Genomic DNA, 27,274 nt, shown 5'->3' with positions numbered 1-27,274 from the left:
TTACAAATTATCCGGATCGTGGGAGCAAAAATGTTAATGGGATTATTTTACTTCGATATTTTAAAATTATGTGGACTGTATTCGAACAAATTACGAGATGAGAAACGAGACGATATAACACGAAACTTAGGACAGGCTAGGTCAATTGTTGAAAGCACTCACCTTGCTGAGCTGTAGATGATGGCGCAGCTCTCGGTGTGGGCTGGCACAGGCTCCTCAGACCCTCGGCTCGTCCAGACTTACCTCGAACCCGAGTTACCTAGACCAGCGTGGACACCGAAATAGAGCAGGAGCAGTGCTTCTTCAACTGATCAGCCTTCCACAATGATTACACACAATTTGCAGACGAAATTCAGCCTTTTAGATGAACCGACACGACAATATTCCACGAAACAATTAGCGCAGCAAGATGCACCCGACATTACTTGTTCGCGATACGAAAGGGAAGAAGGAAGTAGTTTTTTTTTTTTAAGGTTGAACGATAATGTTGCCAGGCAAAATTATTTTAAAGCTAGAATCCTTAACATTGAGTAATATGATAAAATATTAGCACACAAAGGAAGAAAAACTTATAATCAACTGTATAAACCGGCTTCTTACACTTTTTATGCTGTTAATTTGACAAAATATCGTTAAGAAAATTTCGCTCGGAATATCATTATTCCTCTGAAATGAGTATTTGCTAGGTTTATTTGGCCCCGTGACACTGAAATCCGGTACACTACAAGACACTATCTTCATTGTATTATTTTATCAAATAGTTTTCTTCCGAATTTGTGTATATTTTTCAAATTGAAAATTACGGTGATACGCTCTTGGCCGTCCGCGGCCGTCGTCAAAATCAAAAATGGTCACGTTTTCTCATTTGTAGTCTAACTCTTTCGCACTCATGCGATGTTCATATATGTGATGGCTTTCCTTTCGCACACTTCAGCTGTCTGTCAAGCGCGAGCGCGAAAATGACAAGTCTGTGCGGCGTTGCGATTGGTCGTTTCAAAAATGGCGCGCTAACACGTGTAGGCGTAGGGATGGGACATGTTCATTACAGGCAGTGGTACTGGTACGAGTTGGACCGTAATTTATTGTGGTAAAATTAATATCATTAAAGTCCATAGAAAAATAATAATAATATTAAAACAATATAATCGTTAATTAAGTACTTTAAAAATGTATCTAAAATTTTTACTATGCATATTAATGAGCTAAGATTCTTATCATAAGAATTTATGTATAAAATTAAATATGTATTCGATGTTGCATACATTTTGTGGTGAAACTTAACGGCAGGGTTGCGGTACGGTAGTGTCGGCCTTTAAATATTTCATTAATGTTTAACGTTCATGGATATTTGAAGGTGGTTTAGCTTCTTAAGAAAAACATGTCATTCATTTATCATTCATAAATCAATTATGAATTTCAAAAATGCAGATAGTTTTTATACTTCGTCACTTTGGTGGCAAACGCAGCCTATGGACGCTTGCAAATAGGAGACTGTCACATGTTCGGCTCTGAAAACCTACTAACAATATGATTATTTTCTTATTTTGATGCTACCTCAATAATTATCATACTATGTACTAACTAAAAATTAAACTACATAATACCTACTAAGATAAACTATCAAGTACCTAATAATAACTACAGATTCTACAGATCCATTATTCTCAATTAAAAATAAAAGAGAATCACAGTTATATTTTACATTTCTTGGTAGAAATTTGGTAATACAAACAAATGGTACAATACGGTACGAGCGAAAGCACGAACTGACGAAAACATCATCGTCACATCACTAGCCGTTAAGGGCCTACTGCAGCCGCGTCTGGCGCTTCGTAAACCACGCCCGCTAGTTCTTCCCTCCCCGCTAACACGCACACATGGAAACGCTTCGCGCCGCACGTGAAGTTTGTGTGACCTTTTAGCACCATCTAACGTTACAGAAGTTAACTACCATTATACGTGGTCGCTGCGGTCGGCCAGAAACTTAAATTCGGAAAAAAATTAAACAGATGGCGTTGTTACTTGTTCATAATAGCAAACAATAAAATAATTAATTCATAAACCTGCATATTTATTGTTATTTTGGAAGATGTTAACATCATAGAAGCAGCAGCGTATATAGCATATAAGTTAAGAGTATTGATAATAAGAAAATAGCACAAGAACAGAAAAGAGATTATTTTTGATAAAATATGATGAAAACAGATTTACTTGATTACGCTCACCTGACTTTGCGGTCACTAAATGCAAATTTCAACCTTATTGTTATGGGGTTACAATAACCCTGGGGTTGCAGGCGTCCATGGTCGTTATTATTATAAATGCTTTGGTTGAAATGCTTTTTAACCCTCGAATTTTTCATAGGTACAGTCACCTGCAATAATATGTTACTCTTCGCCGCCCGAAAAATATGTGACACGCTCTTATGGCTCTACAAATAAGATCTAACATGATCTACCGCAAAACGGCCTTCGGTGTGTAACATATTATTGCAGCTGACTGTACTCGTATTCATTGTTGTATAGGTAGGTATTAATATCTTTTATCCGATCGATTTGCATTTATTTGAAATAAATCACAGTGTTTAGTAATTATATGTTTTATTGAATAAGAGATTATTTAGGTATGTAAGGAATACAGGGTGCCTTTTTGAAACACTCATTTTTAGGGTTCCGTAGCCAAATGGCAAAAAACGGAACCCTTATAGATTCGTCATGTCTGTCTGTCTGTCTGTCCGTCTGTCCGTCCGTATGTCACAGTCACTTTTTTCCGAAACTATAAGAACTATACTGTTGAAACTTGGTAAGTAGATGTATTCTGTGAACCGCATTATATTTTCACACAAAAATAGAAAAAAAAAATTTTTTTTGGGGGATTCCCATACTTAGAACAACTGAAACACAAAAAATTTTTTTTCATCAAACCCATACGTGTGGGGTATCTATGGATAGGTCTTCAAAAATGATATTGAGGTTTCTAACATCATTTTTTTCTAAACTGAATAGTTTGCGCGAGAGACACTTCCAAAGTGGTAAAATGTGTGTGTCCCCCCCCCTGTAACTTCTAAAATAAGAGAATGATAAAACTAAAAAAAATATATGATGTACATTACCATGCAAACTTCCACCGAAAATTGGTTTGAACAAGATCTAGTAAGTAGTTTTTTTTTAATACGTCATAAATCCCCTAAATACGGAACCCTTCATGGGCGAGTCCGACTCGTACTTGGCCGCTTTTTCTGGATAATTTTGAATTTCAATTGTCAGGGGTGCCTACATTATTTTTTAATACATTTTACAACGACAACAAACAAAAGTTCAAATTCGCCGTATTTTTATTACCCGGGTCAGGTTTATTATAAGGATGTGTGTTTCTTCATGTTTTATGTGTCTTTTTGTACAATAAAGTGTTTTACTGCTACTAATATATCATATTAACGATTAACTAAAAAGGTATTTACATCTAATTTAACTGGTAAATTATTAAAGTCCGCTAAAATTAATATATATTCAAAAAAATATTTGTTAATATGTCCCAAAATCATGGCTCATTTTTTACCTGACTTACCAAACATATCGCAACGAAGGCAAGGGTACAACGCGGCATCGTGAACCTAATAACGTAACGTTTCAGTTACTTTTTTAGTCGCCGACCATTTTATCCGGGGTAGGAAAAGAGGTATTAGATCTATCCTGGGTCTAATATGTTATAAAAACATAGTTTTTTGAAAAATGTTCGTAGGTAGTACACAAAATTTACATTTTCTTTTAAATGTGATTTGGGTCATCGTTCTCCCTGGTGACTTTTCTGGTGACCCAAGAGACATCAATTTTATTATGACAGGAGACTTTTTTCTATGCACTTTGATTTTTTTGATGCGCTAATTTTGTAATCTAAAATAACTTTAAACTGCTGATATACTTATATCACTTTGCTGATGAGTGGAAGTGGAATTTAAACTTAATTTATTGTTCTCTCCCTTGACATTTTGGCATACATTTGACATGCTGCAGTGCACTCCTAACGTTAATAAAGACATAATTTTTAGAAAAAGCTTTAGGAAAACTCACTCTTGAGCTTAAAACGATTAAGTCCTTATCATATTATGTTAGATTTTTAGTACAGACCCCAAATCAGAGAAAATGTGTCTTAGCCAACTAAATTTGTCTCTGGGAAAAGTAGGTACGATATCCCTAAAAATTGTACGTACATTTCGCATTTTTCTGAAGGAACGGAATTCATAAATTGGGTTATTATTATTTTTTCAGATTATTTGATTGCATTGACATATCACCAAGATAGATAGAACATTTAAGTTACCAGAAGAAATGCATTTGTGTTCTTTTATACAGTGTGGAAAAAGTAGGTTCGATTCCCGGGCGCGACTAAGCGAATTTAAAAAAAAAAACAACGTGTTGCATTCCGGGAGTGCCGACAGAAGTGAAAACTCAATGACTAGTCCAAAATGTCTGCAGCACTATGTATAATTGACCCATCCTCCTTTCTATTGAAAACTTTTGGTTCCGAAATTGCTGGTCAGTGAGCTTGTTTAAAATTCGAAATTCAAATTTATAGCATTAATTGTTTAAAATTCGAATAGAAATTGTAAAGTTACCTTGCAGACCTCGCGTCTAAATATATTTGGTCATGATATTTTGAGTTTTATTCACCAGTACTAGAGTTCACTTTTATTAGCGATTTCATCAAGATGTAGCTTTATTGAATTATATTTGAGTGATATAAAGTTATAATACTGTGAGATCCTCGTATTTCAGCCCGTACAAGATTATAACCTTTTTCATGTAATGTCATTGAGTTTTTCTTTATTGATTTAAATGCCATCTAAACCTTACGGTCACATGATCGCCTTACGCTGTCTCGAGTTTATCATTTTTTCCCCACCTCATAAAGTGCCTAGCGCCGCTAAAGAAGTTTTACTTCAAAAATCTTTGAATGCAGTTGTTTCTTTAAAAAACAATAATGTTTCATTTAAGTAAAATGAGCAAACTTAAGGTTTTAAGGCACTTTCCCTCCAGGGCCCATAATTTTTTTCCACCCGGTAGTAGACAACTATTTTTTTCGACTAAATGAAGTTTTATTAGATAAATCGTTGATCACATGGTTCGTTTCACACATCACATCAAATCGTTTGTCATCACAATCAAAATTTGTCAAAAGTAATGAAATTTATGCCAAAAAAACATAAATAAAACATATAAATTCAACACATTTTTTTAATAAAAATCTTTCTCGATGATATAAAAAAGAACATCGACAAATTATGTTCAAAGAATTAATATCAAAACAGATGTCATAATTAGGATTGGCTACTTTAAGAAAGGGACAGAGAGATTTAATCCTCTCGCTCTGCACGTTTTTCTCATTCCTCCTTGTCAAGCCAAAATAAACTATAAAATGATAGTAACACAGTACATTGTAATATTCACTTTTTCCACGGTATCATGTCATTGTAAATTACTTATGTGAAATTGTAGTGGCGTGCGACTTTCAAACCGGAGGTCACGGGTTCGAACCCCGGCCCGTGCAAGTGAGTGTTTGTAAGTAGAGACCTTTTTTAGTGGTACTTAAATATAATAACTTTTCGTATTATTGAAATAAAATATTTTATTCAAACATACTTAATAATATAATAATTAAAACGAATAATATCAATTAGTTTTTAATATTTATTCAATTATTTTAAATTATTTGAGCATGAAACATACTAGATTTATTTTTATCATTACAATAGAAAAAAAGCAAAAAATATATTCTTATAGATATTTTATTTTCAAACAAAAATAAAGCAAAAAGTTACGGTTAGATTCTGATGGCTAAATACCAAACAGCTACCGATACATTTCAATATCTGTCGAAATTTCCTAACCCGTTGTAACTGACAAAGAGTATAGATTTCGACGTAGCATGACGTAGCTAAGCAAACACGCACACATGCGTAACGTATAGGCCTGTAAGAAGGCACCATCATAGGTTTACCTCCGATTCCGTTACTACTCAATGGAGTTACGACTCAACGTTTATTGGATATTAAAATTTTACGTAATTTGGAGCGCTGCGCGAAGTGACATAGATCTTACCTCTTTGAGGCACGACGGCCATCTAACATTACTGGCATAAAGGATGCATTTATGACTTTGACGCATGACAGAAAGAGAAACCGAACTGCGTAAAATGGGCGTTTTCTGTTGAATTCATAAAATCAAAAATCGATAATAAATCCATCGGTAAAGGATAATAAGTTAATATTTAGTTCTTTGAAAGTTAACACGAGATGAAAACCTTTGCTGTAAGGTGGATTGTGCTGGATATGGATGTGTTTTCTAGTTACACGAAGCTAAAACCGAAAAATGAACACGTAAGTTTGGATTTATTTTCTATCGAGAAAATTTTAAGCATTCGTGTTTCGACTACTACGGAATGTCTTATCATATAGTCAAGAAACATATATCCGAAAATCACTACTGTTTGTTTCCGGGGCTAGCCACTGCCACGTTTCTAAGATCCTGTTATTTTTCGATGCACGGCCTTAACGTGAAAGGGATAGCACATTGCATTTTCAAGTTGACGAAAAGGGACGGGCATACTTCACTCACTGCTGCTCAGTGCAACCATATTGTCCAGTATAAAATGAACCCCGCGGACCAGAAACAATTTTCAAGAAAATAATTAATTTGACCATCCTGTGGAATGTTATTGCATCTGTTTTGTAAGTGGAAGTCTTAGATGACTAACCACACCATTTTACACTGCAAAATCCCATTATTTCCCAGTGTTAAATAAATTGCGATTTATTTTCGTAGACACGCGCACACTGTTAACAGATCGTGAATTTGGACGCAACTGATCGGAGCGGCGCGCGAGCAATCTATATATATAAATGCAAGTGTCCTGACTGACTGACTGACTGATCATGGTCTAATAAAACATGGTCTTCTCTTCCCAGAGTGTCACTTGCCTACGTCACAATAACATTGCCACTTTATTTCAACATAACATGTTACATGGGTACATTATATCTATGGTTAATAAGTTAAAATATTTCTTTATAATTTTATAATTTTCATTTATATGTATTTTATCTTAAATTTTACAATAACACGTCATTTTTAATTATTCGTTAGCAATATCTTCCGATTCACGAAAGAAATATCAGACGTTCGGGTAATTCTGTTTACACTACTGGCAATACAGGATAGCGCTGTCACATTTGACAATCCGCCATGTTGTCCCTGACCGTCATCCTTGTCGAACGCGTGTTAATTGTTATTTCCTTCTCGCTTAGTGTCAGCAGTCGCAGTGTTTTCCAAACTTTTCACGTCGTAAGCTTGGTAATTAATGTTTTGTTACGAAAATGGTTGGCTGTTCTATTCGGAACTGTAAGAGTAGGAGTGAAAAGGGCAGTATAGATTTGTTTTATTTTACTATGTTTCTACATGAATAACTTAAAATTAATGCTGTTAAAATAATTTTCACCGTTGGTTAAAATTCTCCCACATTTTAAAGTTTGAGAACCTGTAAACAGCATGATGACGTAGGCAAGTGACAGTTAGGTCATTCGCGAATCTCGGAAGAGAGTACCAGGCGGAGTATATTATTATACCATGCTGACTGATTCATCAACGCAGAGCCGAAACTACAAAAGCTAGAAAGTTGAAATTTGCACACCAGGTTGCATTTATAAAGTGTACAAGAGATAAGAAGCGATTTTGAAAAATTCAACCCCTAAGAGGGTTAAAAAGGGGATGAAAGGTTGTATGGGGTACAAGTTTTATTTTGAGCTAGGAATTTGAAAGTTAGTAAAAAGATATATTATTAAAATACAAGAATACTAATTTCAGCGTTTTGGAAAATTCATCCCCTAAGGTGGTGAAAAAGGGGTTGAAAATTTGTATGGAAATTTAAAAAAAAATCGAGCGCGGGACTTGAAACTTTGTATATGGGAATATTATTATAAGACAGGAAAAGTAATTTCAGCGTTTTTGAAAATTCATCCCCTAACAGGTTTAAAAAGGGGTTGAAAGCTCGAATCCATTACAAATTCTTTGAAACTTCTTAGAAAGGCATAATAGCCCATTACAAAAAAAAGTAATTGCGACGTTTTAGGAAATTCAACCCCTAAGGGGGTTAAAAAGGGGATGAAAGTTTGTCTTGGGGTTCAAATTTTATTGTAAGCTAGGAACTTGAAACTTCGTAAAAAGGTATTATAATAATAGAGAAGAAAACTAATTTCAGCGTTTTTGAAAATTCATCCCCCAAAGTGGTGAAAAAGGGGTTGAAAGTTTGTATGCATATCAATTATTTTTTTGAGTGCGGGACTTGAATCTTTGTACAAGGGCATATTATAAGAATACAAGAAAAGTAATTTCAGCGTTTTTGAAAATTCATCCCCAAAGGTGGTGAAAATGGGGTTGAAAGTTTGTATGCACATCAAATATTTTTTCGAGTGCGGGACTTGAATCGTTGTATAAGGGCATATAATAAGAATACAAAAAAAATCATTTCAGCGTTTTTGAAAATTGATCCCCCAAGGCGGTGAAAAGGGGGTTGAAAGTTTTATGCACATCAAATATTTTTTTGTGTGCGGGACTTGAATCTTTGTATAAGGGTATATTATATGAATACAAGAAAAGTAATTTCAGCGTTTTTGAAAATTCATCTCCCAAGGTGGTGAAAAAGGGGTCGAAAGTTTGTATGCACATCAAATATTTTTTTGAGTGCGGGACTTGATTCTTTGTATAAGGGCATATTATAAGAATACAAGAAAAGTGATTTCAGCGTTTTTAAAAATTCATCCCTTAAAAGGATTAAATAGGGGTTGAAAGTTTGTATGGAGATCAAACATTTTTTTGTGTGCGGGACTTGAATCTTTGTATAAAGGCATATTATTAGAATACAAGAAAAGTAATTTCGGCATTTTTGAAAATGCATCCCTCAAGTTGGTAAAATTAAAAGGGGTTGAAAATTTGTATGGAGGTCAAACATTTATTTGAGTGCGGGACTTGAATCGTTGTATAAAGGCATATTATTATAATACATGAAAAGTAATTTCAGCTTCTTTAAAAATTCATCCCCTAAAAGGTTTAAGAAGGGGTTGAAAGTTGGTAGAGTTTAAATTGTATTTAAAGCTAGGAACTTCAAACTTCGTAGTTAGGTAGTAGGTTTTACTAAATAGTGGACTTGAAAATATGCTGGGGGTTGAGAGGGATTATATCGAGAACAATTTTATTCAGTTAGGGCCTTGAAACTTCGTAGCCAGGTTGTGTATAATAATTAACAAATGATTAACAGTCCCTACTGCTATCTTTTGCTGCATAATGTTCTAAGCTAATGTAGAATATATAACCACCAATATACAAATCCACGCGTACGAAGTCGCGGGCAACAGCTAGTATTATATAAGCGCTATTGCTCGCACGAATGGTGACCGCGAGTCGTCCTTAAGCTCTGTCTATAGGGGTTGGTCTGTGTTTTGAGTGCATCTATTAGCAGCAATACACGGTGTATTCTCATTTGTCCCCGCCGGGCACAGGTGGGAGTAGGTGTATTTATATGAACCATTCCTATCTGTCCCTACCTCATGTATCGCGGAGGTCAAATGGGAATACACCCAACTCATGTGTCCTGTCTCATTCGCCTGGCTATCTCCACGTTAGTAGTCGCTGCAAGACGCCAGGCCCCGTAGACAACATGCCAATCGCTAACGCTCCGTAGCCACAGACGATTTTCTGTGTCCGTAGCGAACGAAACGCAACCGTCACTGTCACACTAATATGGAAGAGCGATAGAGAGACACAAAGCGATTCGATGGCGAAGCGCAAGCGATTGTCACCTTGGCTAGGCCGCCTGGAGAATAGCCCCCTTTCTTAACCTTTTGGCCGCCGGACCTAGTACGCAAAGACGCTCACTCACACGCCAGAGCAAATTTTAAGTAAACAACTAATAAAAAGTTTAGGGATTGCAAATAGTGATATCGATATTTACAATTTATGGTAAAAATCTTCTCAATTTGGCTTTGTTCTTATCCAACTTTAATTTATTTCGAAAATGCCAAAAATTAACATATTTTTTACACACGACAATGTTAAAAATAAAGGTCTTTATCATTAAAAACAAACACTAAACAATATCGATTCATGACGTAATATCACCGCACTAGGCTGTACAAGAAGTCGTTTATACAAGACAACGGCGCGCATGGACTGTCCGAAGTGCAGACCGACAAGGACTGTTTCCGCGCGGATTAAGTAATAATAGTCTCTAGGTCAACGGCGTAAGCGCTTGTCGGTACGTAAACTTTATAAGCGTAACGTTAGAGCCGCGCATCGTGCGTCGATAATATAAATGTAAGTACCAGAACTGCATTGGGGAAAATTGCACGTGGGTTAATTGAATTGTCAATGAGTGAAGAACAATAATATTGGAAAAGGGTGGGGATCGGAAATGTTCGGGAATGCATGTTTCACATTCGACATGTTCCTTAGATGAGCTTCTCAGTTCCCGTATTACATCCTCCCTACCATGACAATTTTTCGTTAATTTCAAATATATAACATTCTCATAGTTAGGCGACACTGACTATATAGTCCTAGCGTCCGCCTGTACCATTATTGTGCGAAGCGGTCACTGCAGGGTATCACTCCCCACTACACTATCATCTTAAAATGAATCTTTTGATTTAAACTTTCACGATTTTTACACATTATTAAATTATACAACGGGACTTAATCGCGTATCTAAAAAAACTTAGATACGCGATTAAGTCCCGTTGTATAATTTAATAATGAATCTTTTGTTCTGCAAATAAACCACAAGGACAGATTTACTTGTCTGGCTCCTATCAACAGCTGAAGAAGCTCCCTGAACTTCAGCTATAGTTAATGCCTGTCTCTCTCGTCTCGTTTTACGTATTCTAGTTACTAGTTACCACCAATTGGCACTTAACGAGTGTTCAAATGCTTAAATAAAACCAGATTTGCGATTTGATATTTATTTTGAATATTCTCATATCGAGTTAACATTCCCATCCCTAGCTGTCTTGTATACAAGACAACGGCGACGAGGAACAAGAAAAACGTTGAAATCTGGAGCAATTTTTTTGAGAGCCTTATTATAAAAGACTGGATTTCTATAGCTGCAATAAATGCAATTTATTTTTTAAACAAGGACCTAAAACATTAACATGAGTGTAAAAAAAATATAATTGATACTTTTTCCACATTTACTGAGCGGTTGAATTTTTGTCTTGTATACAAGACAGCGGCGCCTGTGTATCGTTCTATCGTTGTCTTGTATACATGCCAACGGCGGTCAAAGGGTTAACGCCGTCGCAAAGTAATGCAGGAGGTAATAATTATGAATGTATGACTCACGTGTCTTGTCTCAGTCGCCTGGCTATCTCCACATAGGGGCTGCGAGTTGCCAAGATGGCGCCTCTCGCTAACGCCGTCGAACATTTGCTCATCAACTTGCCTTTTTGGCTCTCCACCAATCTGAACAGAAAAAAACTAACGCGGTTATCATATTGCGGATCCACGCAACTGCGGTGTGTAAGTGAGACAACGCTATGCACGTGGGTATTATTATAGCGACCTTTTATTCGCACACCGAAACGGCGTGCGGATACGAGTAAGCATATGTAAAGACTATATTTCATTTAAAATGTAAAAGTTAATAATTGAGGACAAAATGTTAAGTCTAAGGAAAATCGTGCTCCAGGTTCGACAGCTGAACTAGATGACGCTATACGGTGCCATATCATGCGGTAACTGAATTATAAAATAAAAAATAATGGCAATCAGATATGCGGCATGTACGGAACCGTACTGTATTGTAGTTCAGATCAATGTACACTCAGCAGCAATAGTTGCTAAGCGGGCGAGGTGTTCAAAATTATCTTGACGCGACTTTATTGCTAAGAGAATAAGAGCGCGTCAAGGTAATTTTGAACACCTCGCCCGCTTAGCAACTTCTGCTGCTGACTGTACCTAATATGGAGTGAGGTCGATAGTGTAAAATTATCCCAAAATATTTATATGGGGCATTATCTATGAAAAGGGACCTTATTGTCGATGGCGCTTACGCCGCACAGCGTCGCGCGGCATTGTATTTATATCGGAGCATCGTTAATAATGGCGTAAGCGCCATCGACAATAAGGTCCCTTTTCAAAGGTAACGTCACATATTAATTCATTATTCAAATACTCACGATAACCTTGCCGTCTTAGTGTTGGTTTCCGCATCCAGCACATCTTGAGTCTGCGTCCTCTCACTCACCACCGTAGGCTTCGGCAACTGTCTCTCTTCTATAACCACCTGCACCGATTTCACAAGATATACAACAACAATATTCGCTGTCAACGGGGAGAGTCTTGGTAGCTCAGTTGGTAAAGCGACGCTAGTATCCCGGAGTCGCAGTTTAGCAGCCAAGGGCCACATAGTAGTTAATGAAGTTGACGCGGGCCGCACTTTGTTAATATTTATGACTTTATTAGACATTGACGTTTGTTAATATTACATACAAAATAGCCAGGGTGGCTCGTGGGCCGCAAGTGACAGGTTCACGGGCCGCATGCGACCCGCGGGCCGCAGGTTGCCGACCGCTGCATTATGGTATTGTTTGCAGACGTTTCTGCACTTTCTGCTTAACAAAAAAAGTGGCTAAGTTCGAGTCGGACTGACACACGAAGGGTTCCATACTAGAGTTAGACCAAGAAAAGTCTGCAGCGATTTTGATAGCCCACGCAGTGCAAGTGTTATTTACACCATAGATTTACACGTCATAAATTCATAGAACTTTGACGTTTAAAATGACACATGCACTGCGTGGGCTATCAAAATCGCTGCAGACTTTTCTCGGTCTGACTCTATTAACTATTGTTTTTAGTATTTGTTGTTAAAGCGGAAACAGAAATACATCTATGATAATTTCAACTGTCTAGCTATCACGGTTCATGAGATACAGCCTGGTGGACCTACAGACGGACAGTGGAGTCTTAGTAATAGGATCCCGTTTTTACCCTTTGGGTACGGAACCCTAAAAAGTACAACAAAATAAAAATATTCCCACCTCTTCTTTATGTTGTGGACGTTCATAGTTATTTATGTATTGTTGGGGGTTCAGTAAAGTTTGGAGGGTTAGACGTTGCCGGATAAAGGGGGGTAGTGGCTTTATAGAGGTATCGTTTAATAGTATTGGCATGCTTTAGAAAATGGATGTGTCAACCTTTCATAAGTAGTGTGCCGTGGTCAAAAATTGTGGATTCAAATCTCAGTTGTGCTGTACGAGTAGAGTAGAAAAATCGTTCTTGAAAAAGATGGAAAAAGGTGACTTAACAGTCGGTCAGGATCCGTAGCATATACACGTACAAGGGGTTAATCGATTTTTTAATTAAATATTAAGTTGTCAAACGGGATTTACAATTTAATAATATGTGAAAAACCTTAAAGGTTAAATCAGTGTGTGGCGGGTACGGTGTGTAATATGAACGTTGGTTAACCACTTAAGGACTAAATGGCGAGGGTTTGCCCAGCAGTGGGCCAGAAATGTATAAGAAATGTTGGTGATTAAAGATTGTTGGATGTCCGGCTGGTTGATGCGAAGATCCTTAGGCTATCTAGTAGATAAAGGTTTTTAAACTGTTTATACGACAACGGTTTCACTCACTTGAATTTTTAGTCGCTATTGGCGACATGTTTCGGCCGTAACCGTTGTCGTATAAACAGTTTAAAATATGTCTCACGAAAGTTTAATATCGATAAAGGTTTTTGTCTGATTTTTAGTTTACACATAAAAAAATTAAGTGTTTTTGGCTGTGCATTATATTTAACATTTGAACACTGCTTAATTATGTAAGTATTATTATTTGCACTGGGTTATTTAGTCTGCATTTTGTATGGTTTGTGTTTGTGTTGAGTTTTGTAAACATTGTGAAAATCATAACATTGTGTGACGATGACATGACGTGAGTTTTTGACAGCTGTTTTAAAAAAAGTATTGCGCGATGAGTTTTCAAATGGTCGGTAAAATGGATCCTTTACAAATCTTATTCTTTATTTATTTTATTACCTTATTTATTATTATTATATTATATTATTATTAAAAGTAATAAAATAATATAGCATAAATATTTATTATACTGATTCATCATTAAATCTGTTTGTTAAACATGATTTAAACTTTTCTACAGAAAAGTATTTGTTCTTCCTGTGAAAACTTCATAGCAAAGTGACCAAAGACATTTAAAGAAGTCAAACAGTAAAAAAATCAAAAGTCAATTAATTTTTGGTGATTTTTGGTTAGCAATGGAGTACGTATTTAATGATTTAATATTGTTATTTGTATTGAAAAACATAATAACACTTAATAAAATAAAAACTTATAAATAAAAAATCTGGCCCCGGTCGTGGTCGCTCGGTAGGGTGGCCGCATTGCCCCGCTGGATGGCAATGCTGATCCGCTGGGCAAAATATTGGCCAGCCCTCTGGTCACCAGAAGCCTCTATAAGGAGTACTGTACAAAAAATGTGCTCTTGAAAAACTGTTACATAAAGTGTTTTCTTAAAATTATGTGAACGTGTGTGAAGTGTATGTTAAGGTCATAGAATTAGAATAGACAAGAACAACTGTCAATCTTCAAAAGTGCGACTAAAAATGAAATGCAAGTGTGTGCGTAAATTGTCTATGTGAGATCAAAAATAGTGATGTCATGTTACAACATATTAATAATCTGTCGGTGTTTGATTGCTTTATAGACTACTTTTTCAAATGTGTTATTTTAAACGTTAAAATTCTACGACATTATGATTTATAAAATAACACCTGCACTGCGTGTGCTATCAAAATCGTTACAGCCTTATCTTAGTCTAAGTTTAAATTTACTGCTAAACATCTGCACCTTCAAAAAGATATAACAATCGTTATTATTTGAAGTCGGTTATAAAGGTTAATTATCTTAATTATGTCTTGTGAAGAAATGATTACATAGCTATTAATATACCGACAAGTTATCGATACTGTCATCTGATCATTTTGTCAAGCCCTAGCGTAAAGTAACAGTTTATGTTTTTACACAAAATGTTTTAAATTATTGAGTAATATGATAAAATATTAGCACACAAAGGAAGAAAAACTTATAATCAACTGTATAAACCGGCTTGTTACACTTTTTATGCTGTTAATTTGACAAAATATCGTTAAGAAAATTTCGCTCGGAATATCATTATTCCTCTGAAATGAGTATTTGCTAGGTTTATTTGGCCCCGTGACACTGAAATCCGGTACACTATAAGACACTATCTTCATTTTATTACTTTATCAAATAGTTTTCTTCCGAATTTATGTGTATTTTTCAAATTGAAAATTACGGTGATACGCTCTTGGCCGTCCGCGGCCGTCGTCAAACTCAAAAATGGTCACATTTTCTCATTTGTAGTCTGACTCTTTCGCACTCATGCGATGTTCATATACGTGATGGCTTCCCTTTCGCACACTTCAGCTGTCTGTCAAGCGCGAGCGCGAAAATGACAAGTCTGTGGTTAAGGTTGTTACATCATGCTTGTGATTTTTGTATCTACATTATGTGATTAGTGTAGGTAAATAACATTGAAGAATGATGCGGCGTTTAAAGGTATGTAATTGTGCTAGGGCAGCATGGCGCATGTAATCATAATCACCAAATACACACGTGAAAAGTATATATTATGCGTTCATTTTATTAGACAACTTATTTTTTTACACTACTGCTAAGATATGTGGCAACAGAATGATGGTCCTGATAGTCTAATTCAAATTCAAATTCAAAATTATTTATTTCATGTGATTTACACACATAGCTATATACAACAATAAACATACAAGAATTACACATAAACACAACATATACACATTAGAATGACACATAGATATAAGTAATACAGTGGTAGCCAAACTCTCAATTTTTGCTACCACTGTATCACACTTGTAGGGGAATGTAGTCCCTCACACACTCCTCACAGTGGAGTATTATTAGTCGGGTCAGCACAGTTCATAATGTATGAGAGCTCTACATGAATTCTCACACTAGAGATTTTTTGAGATGTGATAACCTATGTTGCAAATACTATATTTAAAAAAAAATCTCCACAAAATATGTCACATGGTTTTAATAAATCCAAACTATTATTAAAATAGAAAAAATATATCAAAACATGAATCCGACACTCGAGATTTTTTAATATGCAGTTCTCAAACATATACTCATTATGTATTTATATTTTCTCCCAGCTTGACACCAAAACCAGCTCCCAATAATTTTCTTTATTAAAAATATTTTTTTATATAAAAATAACAACTATGTGTACATAACAATTACATGTTAATTAAGCTCTGTATATTTACTATATCCTACAAAAAAATCTCTCACGTAAATTAATCCATTTAATTACTATTAACCATTTTTGTTTTGAAAATGTTTTCGTTGCTTCGAGAAAATGGACAGTGGGTTTGTTTTTCACTTTCTCAAATCTCTTTCTCATGTTATATGTATATGTCATCTACCTAAATCACGTGCTGAATAACATTGACATTACACTATCCGTCTGACCTACAGAAACTACATGATTTCTGCCTACTCGCGAAAACACCCGTCCTCGACCTTGCTGACTCGCACCAATCGCACCGCGATTATAGTTTGAGTGTGCATAAATAAATTCATTACAATCATTTTTAGAATGCAAAGAAATAAGCGTCTTTAAATAAAAATCGGTAATTATCCGACCATACTATTACCCTGAATCTCCAAAAGTAAATCTTTCTACCGTTTTAAACGCGACTTTTAAAATCCACAGCTGCAACTTCTTTTTTACAATTATTTTTAACTAATAAATACACAAAAACATTATCTCCTGCCAATAACTTATTTCTACTTTTAAACACGCAATGCTTCTAATAATTCCTTAAAGTTAACTAAGTAGAAAAATAATTCACACACATTAAAAATAAAAATAATCACTCAAAATACCCTTAATAATTTTCACCTCGCTCGACGCGACGCGACGCTCCACTCCCAGCACCCGGCAGCAATGCGTACCTCGACGCGTAGCCGACGACATCCCGGACCTCCGACCAATCCAAACCCGCCGAAGCCAATAAACCGATGTTGATACTGGCCGCGGTCACCATAACATTGTCCTTCGTTTATCATTATAATCTCATTCTCCGTTTTAGACCACTCATCTTGGTACGTTGATTACCCACATTAACAAAACAATAAATCACTGGGTAAGCTCGACGCCGCCGACTCGTCCTCAAAGTCCTCTTCACTGTCGTCGTCCATGATGATTTTATACTCGCAGTATCCTCACGCAGAATTCATGTCCACGGTCGCCATGAAATAGGCCGAGTACCGGGAGGGGAGTAGACACTAAACTCGGGTTGATGTATTATAGTTTATATCCTGTCACTATACAAGTCACCCCCAATCCCCCCAGTAATTCTAATGATCAACTATATATATTATTAAACTACGTGTCTTGAAGAGGAAATCCCTTATCGGATGGAGAGGTGTTTTATCTGTTTATTAATTCGCTAAGTATCCACTACGTGGTTTACGTGTACATATGTATACTACGAGACCTACGTGTAGATACGCGCATCTGCCTATCACAGTGTAACAACAAAAAATCTCCCACGTATATGTAATATTGTATGGAATAAAACCATTATTAAATCATCCAAGCTATTTAAATTACCCTAAATGGCGGGTACTGATTCACTGTAGAGAACGTTTTATCGACTTCCATATCTCCGTCTCACTTCAATGTTCGCGGCAGACGATCGTTCCGCTTCAACAGCCGAGAGTTCGCGATCCGGTCGACCGTTAATTCTCCCATGACTATCTTACCCAGTTTCATCGGTATGCGTTGCGCGCTTACTTAACACACCTCAGGCCAAGCTCCTATAAAACGCGCAATGCATGCATACATTGCGGTATCTTCTATATGTCACATATGTCAGCTATGAGGCTATGACATGGCTATGACAGACTGTGGCAGTTAGTTCCAAACAAGTATACAGACTTGTCTACCCACCATAAAGTTTAGCGTAAAGAGAATATATCACTCCTTAGTGAAAAACCATACGGTTTGTGCGAAGTTGAGCGTTATGTCAATGCTAATAAAGATGATGGTTTGACTTACGGAAATGAATAATATAATATCATTTTATTTTATATTTCCAATTCCCGTTTCATTTACACCCAATATTAAATCTTTTTCCGTAATAAAATGCGTATATAATTACTGTCATCATCTGTATTTATTTTATTTCTTTAACCCCTTATTCATAAACGCGCTACAAACCTCAATTAGCTAATAATAGTAATAATCGTTTGTCCTTATCTGTCACTTTAACTTATGTATTTGTAAGTAAGGGATAAACATAATTGAACTAAATCAGGCCCGTAAAGTTTATGAATAAAGTGGTTAATCTTTATTGCACAAAAGAAAAACCTTATAGTACAAGAGGCGGACTTAATGCCATAAGGCATTCTCTACCAGTTAACGATGGCTTGTCCTCCGGGCCATTTGATCGATGACCTCCTTTGATTATTTATTTTTAATGGACGCCAAAATCCAGACAGGAACTTCGATTTTGACATTTACCACAGTAATGCAGTCGGTAGCAATATCGCGCTTCAAAATTGCTGCAGTCGACTGCATTGCTGTAGAAAACGTGAAAAAGGTCATTCAAAGGGTAATAGGGTTATATACACCGCGGGATTTAATAACCCGAAAGATTTAAACCAACGATTTTAGAGCCTAATTAGAGTATATAAAGTTATATAACACATAGTCCAAAAACCCTTAATTTAAGAGATATAAATTATTTAAAACAAATCACAAGTTAAAAAATCTCAATTCTAACACAACCTTATGCGTGACGTAGCCACCAACTAATTTTACACGCAGACGCACTAACTACATGGTTATTAGCCAGTTTCACTTAATTAAGTTTGGTATCTATCCTACAAAAAGGTTTCACTACCGAAATTTTGTTCTGTTCTCAATCACGAGAGTACAAACTATTTACCTTCACGATAACTGGCTGATAGTTTGACGAAAATAACGAAATTGATGTCAATAAAATGACATATTTCATATGTCACGCAAGATATGCGCAAGATAACATCTTTAAATTTGATTGACTGTAATAAATAAAATTCATTTAGCGGATATTCACTTTGTGTACGGATTTGGAAACCCGAAGAACTATGTGCTTCCGGCACGACGGACCCACTTCAGCCTAGAAGTTCGTAAATTGGCTAGACGAACAATACCCTGAGAGGTGAATTGGCCGTGGAAGCAACGTCCTAACCTGGCCCGCCCGGTCACCCGACTTAACGCCATTGTTTTTTTTCTATGGGGAACTCTGAAAGATAAGGAAGGAATACTCAACACCAGTGAACTCTGGAGAAGAATTATTAATAAAAATTCGAACGGCTTCCGAACAAATAAAGAACACTTTTGTAAACCTAAATAATGAAATCCGTTTTATCTTTGTGCTGAAAACGGTGGTACACCAGGGACCGGAACCGCTTACCCTGAAGAGGGTTTTACCCCGGGTTAATGATAGAGTGGTTTTTAAAAACCCTATCAATTCGGAAAGCACATCATTGACTTACCCAAACGAAAAAATTACCAAATTGAATACAGTTAACTCGGGTAAGCGCTTACCAAAACCAAAAACCCTTTATTAAACCCTTTATGCATTAGCCGTAGCGCTTACGCCTTTGATCAAGATGCTATTATTGCTTGTCCGTGCGCGAAAATATCGTTGTGATTTGCCGGGCGGCGGCGGCGAACAAGTCCGAGCTTGCTGTTTGTGTTTATAGAATTGTTCGGACGGAGCTCGTAATAGTGCGTTGCGGTCGGCGGAATTTTAAATTGCAAAATATTGTGAATACTTACTTCACTTGGTGGTTATATATATATTCTACGTTAGCTTAGAACATTATGCAGCAAAAGATTGCAGTAGGACGGTTAATCAGTTGTTAATTATTAATATTATACAACGCATGAGACTTGTCTTTCACAACTAGGGTTGCCAGCCGTACTATATACTTTTGGAAAAATATATAGTACGCTATAATACTATATTTCTGATTAAACGTATGTTACACTTATGTTTAGTATTTTATCTAAAAGTACCATATTTTTTTGAAATGTACTATATTTTTGATGCCCTATTCTGGAAAATACTATATTCTACCAAAAAATAGTTGGCAACCCTATTCACAACCTACGAAGTTTCAAGCCCCTAAGGTAGGGTTGCCATACGTCCCGGTTCGCCGGGACATGTCCCGGTTTGAAGCACGGTGTCCCGGCGTCCCGGCCGATAAGGAAATTGTCCCGGCTTAAAAATCATAGTTATTTAGTAGGGGGCTGGACTTGGTAAATAATAAAATACCTACATTTCTACGTTTCATATGGCCAAAATAAAAAAAAAATGTTTTTTCTACTCCCGTACTTTTATTTGTCATTTAAAGGGTCGTACACACACCTTTAAACCCCTCTCTTATAGTTGTCAAGACAAGTCTTTAGTCTATTCCCCAAAAAAGTATTTGTGCATACACGCAGTATCTTTTTGGCACTTTTACGATACTTCGTGTAATCACCACTTAAAAAATATTGTATGGAATACATTGTTGGCAACCTAATTTTAATTGTCATTTCTGACAGATGAGTGAACCATAGACATGTTTTGGTTAATCATCATCATCATCATCAGTTTTCATCTTTATAGGGCTGTATCTCCTAAACCGTGCGTCGTAGCGCAAAAATAATCAAATTTTCGTTCCCCTTTGTTACCTGTCAGTAACATTTAAATAACACAAAAAACTAAAAAAAAATTAAAAAAAAGAAAGAAAAATGTTTATGGGTTGTATCTCCTAAACCGTGCGTCGTAGCGCAAAAATAATAAAATGTTCATTCCTGTGTAAGAAACCCCTAATTAATATAAAAAAAAAAAACAAAAAAGAAATAATAAAAAACAAAAAAAAAACTATAATGCTGTATCTCCTAAACCGTGCGTCGTAACGCAAAAATAATCAAATTTTCGTTCCCCTTTCAATCCCGTAAGTAATATTTAAAAAACACGAAAAACAAAAAAAGAAATTAAAAAAAGAAAGAAAAATGTTTATGGGTTGTATCTCCTAAACCGTGCGTCGTAGCGCAAAAATATTAAAATGTTCATTCCTCTGTAGGAAGCCCCTAATTAATATTAAAAAAAAAACACAAAAGAGAAATAAAAAAAAAAACAAAAAAAAACTTTATAATGCTGTATCTCCTAAACCGTGCGTCGTAGCGCAAAAATAATCAAATTTTCGTTCCCCTTTGAAACCCGTAAGTAATATTTAAAAAACACGAAAAACAAAAAAAAAATTCAACCCCTTTTTCACCACCTCGGGGGATGAATTATCAAAAACTCTGAAATTAGTTTTATTTTGATAAAATACCTTTTTACGAAATTTCAACTTTATAGCTTTAAATAAAATTTGAACCCTATAATTTGTTATAATTTGTAAGTTTTTATTAGGATAGGACTAGGATAAACTAACATAGATATAAGTAAATAGTACTGTACATAACTAACAAATATGGACTGTAATTTTGGTCTGAAATAAATATATATTGAATTGAATTGAATAAAATTTTCAACCCCCCTTCGACCCTTTAAGAGACGAATTTTTAAAAACGCTGACATGACTTTTCTCGTATTTTAATAATATGCCATTTTACAAAGATTCAAGTCGCGCACTTAAAAAAATGTCTGACTTCCATACAAATCTTCAACCCCTTTTTCATCACCTTAACTTAAAGGATGAATTTTAGAAAAATGCTGAGATAGGTTTTCTTCTTTTTTAATGAAATAACTTTTTTCGAAGTTACAAATTCGTAGCTTAAAATAAAATTTGAACCCCAAACAAACTTTCAACCTCCGCCTTTTTAACCCTTTTTAACTGACGAAAAAACGGAGGAGGTTCTCAAGTCGACGCGTATTTTTTTTTATGTATGATCACATATTTTTTTTTACAGAGTAGTTCGATTTTTATAATTATTTTTTTATTGGATTTGGTATACCCCGAAGTTGGTCCCATATAAATTTGGAAAAAAAAATCCAACCTTAAGGGTAGGAAAATAGGGGATGATTGATTTTTCACTCACCGATTGTAACGTATGACCACGCATAACTTTTTACAGAGTAGTCCGATTTTTTTCATTCATGTGTCGCGCTATTAGAGACAAACCAAAGAAAGTCTGCAGCGCTAGATTAAAAGTAGTTTTTAAAAATCTGTATGCGACAACACCACAGAAAATGGATTAAATAGTCTTGATACTTGTGAAATTTCTACCATATTTACCGTCTATGAAAAAATTTAGCTGTATGCACAGCTTAATTTTTATGGTAAAATAAATTTCATTCCAACAATAGATGTCACTATTAATATGTAGACATATACTAATATTGATAAATAATATTGGGAGAATGTGACATTTGGCTTCATCAAAATTAATAAGCTTTTGTAATATCCGCGACGGCGGTAAATAGGTACAGAGGGCCTACCGCGAACACCGAAGTTCTCAATATGCGAGCATCTTTCTCTTTTACTCCCATTAAGGCGTAATTAGATTGACAGAGAAATTGCCCGCAATTTGCGAACTAAAGTTTTCGGAAAAACGAAATAAACCATTAAAACAATAAACATACAAGGTGTCCCAAGAAGTAGTGATATACTGAATGTTTTATTTTTCTAAGCGCCCTTGAAGTTGTGAACATACTGGGTAATTTTATCTTTCTTGGCATTAATTTTCTTTTAATTCCATTCAAAGATCTAACGATAGTAAATGTTGCCATACTGAATTGGCCTATCTATCAGCTTAGCACACAAAAAAAATCAAGCATCTACCGCAATAATTCACGTCACCATAAATAAAAATCTCATCGTACTCGGCGATAGGTGAAAAATTAAAAAAAATCATAAAGTAACTCCGAAAATACGAAAAATCGCGGAACATACATGGGGGTGATTCAGATAGCCCTCTAGGTCCTCTACCTCCCAGCTTCAGTATATCACTACTTCTTGGGACACCCTGTATATTAAAAATTAATTTTAGCTTTAACTAGTAGGTACCCATGCCGTGAGCATAAGCATGGAGGTTGTGGGTTCGAGCTCAAAACCCGGCTAGTACCAATGAGTTTCTCGAAATGTTAGAGGAAGTGGTTGAGGTGGAGAAAAGGGGGCCGAGAAAAATTTCGACACATGTGTTTCATCCGTGTATCGCACAGAATAAACATGTTTTCTTTGAAAAAACTTTGAAAAGACCGACGCCAGATATAAAATATAATATTTGTTTAAATTTGATCTTTAATAGCTGGCAACAGAGTTTAATATCATATGCCGTAAAGGGTCTTATCAAGTCTGCCACGGAGCGTTTCATCCGTGTATCGCACAGAATAAACATGTTTCTTTGAAAAAAGTTGAAAGGACCGAGGCCAGAAATAATAAAATACTTGTTTAAATTTGATCTTTAATAGCTGTCAACAGAGTTGAATATCATATGTCGTAAAGGGTCTTAACCGAGTCTGCCACGGAGCCCAACCTCCGAGATCGAAGGCGCACGAAAAAAATATAATTCAATAATGTAAACGTCCAAACTATCCAAAAATATAGGCACAGTCACCTGCAATAATATGTTACTCTTCGAAGACTGCAAAAATTTGTGACTCGCTCTTATGGCCCTACAAATAAGATCGTGTCAGCTATTTTGTAGAAAACGCAAATACATGGCATTATAGCCCTTAAAGTTCCCGCGGTTGGAGTGGAGAAAAGGGGGCCGAGACTTATAAAAATTCAATGTGGCCAGGGACTTAGAATAAACTCGATAGATGAGGTGTGGGGACCGAGACTTAGAAAAAATCAGTGTCTTGCCATGTTGATATGTAGAATGATAGTTATTAGAGCCAGGCAGTTGGAAAGACCCAGGACTTAGAAAAATTATCGGTGTGGTATTATTTCTAAGACATATGGAATAGGTACCTTATTCTGAAATAAAGTTTGTATATTATTATTATTATTACGATGAAAGACCGAGTTATTTGATCCAATATGTAAGAAGGATTCAGGACTTAGACTGTGAAAGATATTACGTTACGGTTAGCGTGCGATTAAGGTCACGGGGTAGCGGAGTAATCACCAAATCGCCGCCTTTGTCAAAAAACGTATACCTAGTCACACCGTACAGCGGTCAAATGGAAAAAAAAACGCCAATAAGATTCATAAATAATTGTTTATTTTACATGTACGGTTGAGGAAATTGATTCTTTACGACGAAACGAAGGCGACGACTGAAACTGCGCGTCTCCATCCCCTGCGGGAACTTTAAAATTTATATAGTTAACTGTTGCATACTTTTTAGGGTTCCGTAGCCAAATGGCAAAAAACGGAACCCTTATAGATTCGTCATGTCTGTCTGTCTGTCTGTCCGTCTGTCCGTCTGTCTGTCCGTCCGTATGTCACAGCCACTTTTCTCCGAAACTATAAGAACTATACTGTTGAAACTTGGTAAGTAGATGTATTCTGTAAACCGCATTAAGATTTTCACACAAAAATAGAAAAAAAACAATAAATTTTTGGGGCTCCCCATACTTCGAACTGAAACTCAAAAAATTTTTTTTCATCAAACCCATACGTGTGGGGTATCTATGGATAGGTCTTCAAAAATGATATTGAGGTTTCTAATATTATTTTTTTCTAAACTGCATAGTTTGCGCGAGAGACACTTCCAAAGTGGTAAAATGTGTGTCCCCCCCCCTGTAACTTCTAAAATAAGAGAATGATAAAACTAAAAAAAATATATGATGTACATTACCATGTAAACTTCCACCGAAAATTGGTTTGAACGAGATCTAGTAAGTAGTTTTTTTTATACGTCATAAATCGCCTAAATACGGAACCCTTCATGGGCGAGTCCGACTCGTTATTCCAATGACTTTATTTTGTAACATACCCAAATGACTTACGTCAAAAGTGAATAGCGAACGAATATGGAATGAATAGAGTCGCTATGGATTGTGTTTCCATATTAATTATTACATATTTATTAGATGGTATTGTATGAAATCTAGAAGAGCACCAATTTACAATTAGCTTTTACCGGCTTTCTTAAACTGTTGGGAATATGGACGCCTGACTATTAAATGCAGGCAAACACTCGCCCGTACCTGATACTCGTAAAAATTTCCACAATAGGAGTAATCCCCAAAACCTTAAGCAATAGCCTGACAACCGTACAGATCCCCAATCACGTTATATTAGGACCTGAAGAATTCTAGCGCCTGACAAAAACCTCGCCGCAAATCCGCCGGCCCACCGGCGCGATCAATTATTAGATTAGGATATATAAGCTTTTGTCCTTCACCTAAGAGGCCTTCACCTAAGGGGTTCCTGCTTATAGACTAAGTAACTAAAATACTAACAACCAAATAAATTAAAAAAACTAATATCTAACTAACCAAACATACATCCATGTAACATATTTGTAGCAGGAAATAAAAGGCTTTTTATTTTTATTTTTTTTATTTTTTTATATAAGCTTTTGTACCGATTGGTAATAAAATAGTCATGTAGTAATAGTGCTTTTCTCAAACATGCAATGAAATAAATAAAATAAAAAATCCACGAAACCCAAATTTACTACGACTACTAAAAGTAAACTACGACTCGTATATTTTTTATGTATCTTTGATTTTTTCGCCTCGTATCCGTCTGACTGTCGTTTTCGTCACATAAGTTTACATGCAGTGACTTAAGTAAGTTTTTTTATTTCTTCCATTTTATTTATAAATGATCACAAATTAGTCTAAAATAGTTTTAATTTTCGTGCCCTCATGTGGCGATTAGCGGGAACAATTCATTGATTTCGAAGTGGTAAGTGAATACGTAGATCTCTTCCTGTTTTAGTTCAATCGTTCGCCTCTAGATGTCACTATTATTAACTGTTCGATCGGGTAGATGTGTATATAGTATTTAGCCACTTTCTACAACTTTAAGCATTTATTTTTCAAGTTTAATCGCAGAGCCGATGTAAACAGAGGCACAGTGCCGCCCTCTCTCTCTCTTCTAATAACTATCGGGACTTTAATTTCATGTTTGGAGCCTAACAATATACCATTAACACCCATGTTTAGCGAGTGTTGGGCCAAACTAGCGCATTGTGACATATTTGCCCCAGAGAACATAGAGGCACGACTGTTACCATCCTTTTCTCGAAGCGATTCAGGCCATTTTCGACGTCCTGTAATTTTGTGCTGGGTGTACGTCAAAGTTCCTTAGTTTCGACACTGATACACTCACCTGAGACACAGATTCTATACAAAAAAAAAACCGATCATCATAATTCTAAGGTACTTCTAGCATGCCCACAAGGTTCAAATTTTAAACATATGTAGTTTTCAGCTTATCAAGCCATATAAAACCTAAAAATATTGCAATATCAGTCACGTTTAAAAGTTCTAAGAACTGCATAAGTAAGTTTGTAATCCCATATAAATATAGACTATTACAAAGTTACTGTTGCACTTACTACAAATAGTAGGTAAAGTAAAGGTACACTACGATGTACGATGTGAGTATGAATGAAGATGTGTTTAGTTATGATATGTGTATACATAGTATGGGTAAGAGTACCCGAAAAGAAGGACTGCCTACAAAAAGATATGAGATCCCATCAAAAAACATTACATGTAAAAAGGTGCAAGTCTCGCAACGCTTTTATTACAAAAAAGTTCTGAGATGTAACGTGAAACCAAGTCGGTTATTTTAATCAGTGCAGTGCCCTCTTTTTGCGTATAGGCCTCCTCCAACTGTCTCCAAGTGTTCCGGTATTTTGCCTTCTTCATCCAATCTGTACCTACTATGTATGTTTTTGATGTCGTTAACCCAACGGTCTTTTGGTTTTCCACTTTTGTCACTTGGATCCATCCATTTAGTGACGCGTTTTGTCCATTTATTATCTGTGGACCTGGCAAGATGTCCTGCCCATTTCCATTTAGCCTTTGCGTGTGTTGTACTACTTCTACTGCGACTATTATTTTAGTTTTCATACGTATGTTTTCACTTTTTTGTTTGTCTCTAAGTTTTTATTCCTAGGATGCTCCGTTCCATAGCACGTTTGGCAGGTGTGTATTTAGTTGTTTTAGGGTTCTGTACTTCAAAAGG

The 27,274-nt window shown here is 35.9% G+C and overlaps 1 long non-coding RNA gene across 3 annotated transcripts in view; it reads right to left on the bottom strand.

The window, feature by feature from the left end:
* Positions 1 to 27,274, bottom strand: part of LOC134657984 (uncharacterized) — an 88,009-nt gene that overhangs the window by 37,265 nt on the left and 23,470 nt on the right. The window contains exon 1 of one of the 3 annotated variants that reach the window (XR_010097664.1): positions 24,711 to 24,901. The exons of 1 other annotated variant lie outside the window; for it this stretch is intronic. This is a non-coding gene — a long non-coding RNA (uncharacterized LOC134657984). Of the gene's footprint in view, positions 1 to 2,891; positions 3,178 to 24,710; positions 24,902 to 27,274 lie in introns of those variants that run through there. One more of the 3 variants, XR_010097663.1, reaches the window with a different exon arrangement.

Source organism: Cydia amplana, chromosome 21, assembly GCF_948474715.1.
Source record: "Cydia amplana chromosome 21, ilCydAmpl1.1, whole genome shotgun sequence".
Classification (NCBI taxonomy): Eukaryota; Metazoa; Arthropoda; class Insecta; order Lepidoptera; family Tortricidae; genus Cydia; species Cydia amplana.
This window is presented reverse-complemented; position numbering and strand designations above follow the sequence as displayed.